This window comes from Rana temporaria, chromosome 2, assembly GCF_905171775.1.
Source record: "Rana temporaria chromosome 2, aRanTem1.1, whole genome shotgun sequence".
Lineage (NCBI taxonomy): Eukaryota > Metazoa > Chordata > Amphibia > Anura > Ranidae > Rana > Rana temporaria.
The window spans coordinates 24892122-24897668 of record NC_053490.1 but is presented as its reverse complement, the minus strand read 5'-3'; the positions used below and the strand labels follow the sequence as shown (position 1 = coordinate 24897668).

The window sequence follows — 5547 nt, the reverse complement described above, 5'->3', positions numbered from 1 at the left end:
GTAAGCCCGCCTAATTCAAATGTGAATGATGTGGGCGTGTTTTATGTATATTAACTGTGACCCCGCGTATCTGACGTTTTTTGCGAACGGCGCATGCGCCGTTCGGGAAAAAATCCCAGTGCGCATGCTCGAAATTCCGCTGCAAAACGTCATTGCTTTCGACGTTAACGTAAATTACGTCCAGCCCTATTCGCGAACGACTTATGCAAACGACGTAAAATTTTCAAAACTCTATGCGGGATACGCCTCATATAGCAGGGGTAACTATACGCCGAAAAAAGCCTAACGTAAACGACGTAAAAAAATGCGCCGGCCGGACGTACGTTTCTGAATCGTCGTATCTAGCTCATTTGCATATTCCTTGCGTAAATATACGGAAGCGCCACCTAGCGGCCAGCGTAAATATGCAGCCTAAGATACGACGGTGTAAGACACTTACGCCGGTCGGATCTTAGGGAAATCTATGCGTAACTGATTCTATGAATCAGGCGCATAGATACGACCCCCCACACTCAGAGATACGACGGCGTATCTGGAGATACGCCATCGTATCTTCTCTCTGAATCTACCCCAATATGTAGGACGCACTATTAGGACCTTTTCTATTCGTGTCAACGAACATATTGCTAACATCAAAAAAGGTAAAACTAATCATAGTGTCCCTCATCACTATCTACAATACATACAATGTCACAATCGTGACCCCATAGGGACACAATTTTTGGTGATAGATCAGTTTGTCCCTCATTGGAGAGGAGAATCTCGGGTTAGGGGGGTTTCTCATTTGGAAACCTACTGGATTTTTGAGTTACTTACCTACATGCCGTTCGGTATGAACGTCGAGTGGGACGTTAACTCTTCTATCAACCTACCCTAAATGCCCTGTATTTATTTCGTAGGCGATTGTTGTCCTTTCCCATCTTCATTTGTTGCTTTAATCCTGCTTCATTTCCAGACCCATGTCTGGATAGGTAGATATGAGATATATTTTTGGTTTTATGTATAATCTTATGTACCTTGTCCCATCATTGCTGGTCTAATGAGATGTCTTCTTCTCATATTCCTCTGGGTGGCACTGCTTATTTTTCTATGCTTTTTTTATATACAGCGTTCCTATGCAGGTCTTTAATATTTTATATGTATAATTTGTCTAAACTAGATTAGGTTTATTTATTTTTTATGATTGATGTGGTAACTGCATAATATGTTTGGTGCTTAGTGGTGTCCTTTCCACTTTCTATAGGCTGTTTGCCATGTGCTATTATTAGTCACTTCCTGGTTCAATTCATTCTGAACCAGGAAGGACTTCTGTTTGCCATGTGCTATTGTTAGTCACTTCCTGATCAATTCATTCTAAACCAGGAAGGACTTTTTATCTTTCCAATGATTGGCCCGTTTGTTCGGGAAGTGGATTATGGGCCCACCATGTGACCATTTTCTGTCCAATCACATTGTCTCTTTTATTAAATGTTGTTCGATTGGTTGGCCACTAATCATTGCCTTCTATGTTTTAGTATATATATATGGCAATATGGGGGAGCAGGTTGATGCCCCTGTTGACGTCCGTATTGGAACGAAACGCGTCGTGATTTGCATTTTGCTTCCCATATTGCTTTTAAGAATTTATGAACTGTGATCACTTTTTTTATCATGTATGCTGGTTTTTATTATTAAAACCTCCTTTTGACCTACACCATTGGAGCCCCCTATTTTTTTATTCTCTTTACACGAATTTGTGGAAGATACGTTTTTTGAGTTCTCTCCAGTTGGTTTTAACACCCTTATCAGGGTTGCTCCTTGCCTGAATCGGGTACACATAGATGTCTGTGGATCCCTATGATTGCCATATCAACAACTAACCCCCCCTTAACATTAGGGTGGGGTCAACGTTCCCTCCTGAAAAACTGTCAAGGTTAGGAACTGCATCAAATCCAGGCCAGAAGGCCAGGGACCCGGCCCTCCACCAAGACCCAATGGTTCTCCATCCCCATGGATGGCTTTCGCCATTACGCCAGCAGGTTTTGCATCTGCCACCGCAATCCCTTTCCACCTCGCCGTGTACTGGGGATGGTTAGCATAGCGCCACCTCCTGGCAACTGATAAGAACAGATACTACACTTGATCTTAGCCAAAAGGCAGAGAAGCGAATAGTTTGTGTCCCTGAAGAGTTCTGAGTTATATCAAGTGGGCATCCCACAATATACTCAACCCTATCCAAGTTTAATTCCCCTAATAAAATACAAAAACAAAGCTGCAAGGGCTGTTTTGTGATTACAGTGGGTTTTGGAAAATGTGTATGTCTGGTTGTGCAGGGTGGGAGATGCCAACAATCACCAGCAGCTCCTGCAGGGGTAGCGCTACATGAACATAAGAGATGTTTGAAAAAAGACAACAACATTTTTAGGATGCATCTCTTACGTTCAACTGATCTTCCCGTGCCACCGTTTCCTCTGCCAATAATACTGGCAATTTACATGCTGTCAAACTGTCAGCCTGTAATTGCTTCATATTACACAGCAGGTTGATAAAATGCTGTGTTAAATGACAGATAGCAAATCAATGAATCGTGTTGTTTGATTGTATTTACCTTTCCAACTTCCCCCCTGTTATTTTTCTGCAGGTTTTCTGCTTTTTACTCTTATTTTTTTTCATTTACAGTACATTTGTTTTGTCTGTTATTTTTTCAGTGTTACATAACAAGAATATAAAAAAATGACCTTTACTATTTGCATATAACTGCTTTGCTTTGCGGCTTGCCGCTTTTACTGTCAGTTTCCTACTGCACATGCGTGAGTCGCGCTATGCTTTGTGAGTGAAAAACTTGTATAGCGCTACACATGCAAACTGAATCGCCTCAAGGCGCTTGGTATCCATTTCCTTCTATTTTTTGCCTTCAGAATAGATGGTCCTTGCACTGCACAGAATAGACGAGGTCCTTGCACTGCAAATCTACGTTCTTCTTTGTACTTGTATCGGGCCTTGGGTATTTGAAGAAAAATTTGGTTGGTAGATCGGAGAACACGATTGGGGTTGTGGCTAGGGTTGTCCCTATACCACTTTTTTGAGACCGAGTACAAGTACCGATACTTTTTTTCAAGTACTCGCCGATACCGAATACCAATACTTTTTTTTAATGTCATGTGACAGTGGCGGCATTTTTTTTTTTACACAATTTTTATTTTTAACTTTTTTTTACAGTGATTTTTTTTTTTTAGAGGGGGGGGGTTAGTGGATTGTCAGTGTGTTTTTTTTATTATTAATATTTTTTACATTTTATTTTTTAAATTATTGGGAGGGATTTGGTGAGATATCAGGGGTCTTAACAGACCTCTGACATCTCCCCTTTAAGACAGAGAAAGGGACTAAGGACACAGATTCCCCAGTCCCTTTCTCTGCAGCCTCAGCTGAAATTAATGGAGAGAAGCTCCTCTCCATTCATAAACTGAAGCATCGTAAACACAGGTTACGATGCTCAGTTATGTGAATGGACAGAGTCAGTGATCACTGACTCTGTCCATTCGGAAAAGGTAGGAGCCGGGTTTAGCGGCTCCTACCTCCGCTCTCCATCCTGACAAATTGAGGGGGGAGAGCGGCACAGGGGGGGTAAGACAGCACGGGGAGAGAAGCACAGAGGGGGAGAAGACAGCACGGGGGGAGAGCGGCATGGAGGGAAAGAAGACAGCATGGGGGGAGAGCGGCACGGAGGGGGAGAAGATGGCACGAAGGGGGAGAAGACAGCACGGGGGAGAGCGGCACGGAGGGAGAGATGACAGCACAGGGGGAGAGCGTCACGGAGGGTGAGAAGACAGCACAGGGGGAGAGCGGCACGGAGGGTGAGAAGACAGCATGGGGGGAGAGCGGCACGGAGGGGGAGAAGACAGCACAGGGAAGAGTGGCACGGAGGGGGAGAAGACAGCACGGGGGAGAGCGGCACGGAGGGGGAGAAGACGGCATGGGGGAGAGCGGCACGGAGGGGGAGAAAACAGCACAGAGGGACAAGACATAACGGGAGGACAAGACATCATGGGGGACAAGACAGCACGGGGGACAAAACAGCACGGGGGGACAAGACAGCACGGGGAGAGCGGCACGGAGGGGGAGAAGACAGCACGGGGGGCGAAGACAGCAGGGGGGAGAAGACAGCATGGAGAAGACTTGTAACTCCCCCCACCCCCGGATACCTAACTGCCCAGGTATCGGGTGAAGCATCAGAGCATTTCCTCCGAGTACAAGTTCTCGGGAAATGCTCGGTATCCCTAGTTGTGGCATTTTAATTTATCACATAAATATTGGGGCGCACCTCCTTGTACACATTTGTGCATCAGGCAGAGTGCCTTAAACGTGATTTGATCTTTTACGGGCAACCAGTGGAGGGACCTGAGGGAGAGAGTGATTGATTCCCAGGGTTTTTTTCCTGTTACAATTCGTGCCGCCGTATTCTGAACGACTTGTAGACGAGCAACCTGGTATTTTGGAAGTCCGAGGTAAAGGGCATTTGCATAGTCAAGCCTGGAGTTCAGTATTGTTCCCACCACGTGTCTTCTTTTGGGATGAAGGGAATGAGTCTCCATAGTAGGCACAGCAGATGGTGAGATCCGCTGACTACTGAACCTATTTGTGCATCCATTGACATGTCGGAGTCAAATGTGACTCCGAGGCTTTTCACTTTGGTGCTAGGGGTGATGGTTTGTCCCAAAATGGGCGGGGGCGTCCATGTTGTTGTAGAAAGACTCTTTCGGTTAGCGTGGAACAGAAGAAGTTCTGTTTTTGATCCATTGAGTTTAAGGTAACTCTCCGTCATCCAGTTCTCTATCAGAGTGAGGCATTTCTCTAGTCTGAGATAATGATCCTTTTTGCTGCTGATACGAAAGTAGAATTGGGTGTCATCCGCATAGGAATGGTAAAGTAAATTCTGGTTACTGATGATTTCGACGAGAGGGCGGAGATCAATATTGAATAGTACGGCGACAAGGGTGACGCTTGAGGGACTCCGCATGACACGGTACGTTTTTCAGAGGTGAAAGGATCTAGTTTCACTATCTGTGATCGGTTTTCCAGAAAGAGGAGAACCAGGGTAGATCCGAGTCTGCCACTCTAGCTACTTCTGCTAGGCGAGTCAGCAACATTTTGTGATCTACTGTGTCAAAAGCCGCACTCAGGTCCAACAGTATGAGAAGACAAGATTCTCCATCGTCTGCTGCTTCAAGAGCGCCATCCCATATTTTGAGAAGTGCTGTTTCCGTCCCGTGACCCGGACGGAAACCCGATTGAAGTGGGTCCAGTAGTTTGTGGGTGTCTAAATGGTGTTGAAGCTGTTGCACTACTGCTTTCTCCATTACCTTGGAGAAAACGTTTAGGCCTGTTATGGGTTGACGATGGTTTGGGTCTTTGGGGTCGAGGGTGTTTTTTTTTAGAATGGGTTTAATTATGCCTTGTTTCAGGGAGGTCGGTACCATACCTTCCTTAAATGATTGGTTTATGAGGTGCGTGATTACAGGTGCCAAAATATCGGCACATTCTTTCAGCAGTTTAGTGGGAATAATGTCA

General features: G+C 45.2%; 1 pseudogene; it reads right to left on the bottom strand.

Annotated features, from left to right (window-relative positions):
• Positions 1 to 1972: 1972 nt before the first annotated feature.
• LOC120929950 lies at positions 1973 to 2148 on the bottom strand (annotated as a pseudogene).
• Positions 2149 to 5547: the final 3399 nt, after the last annotated feature.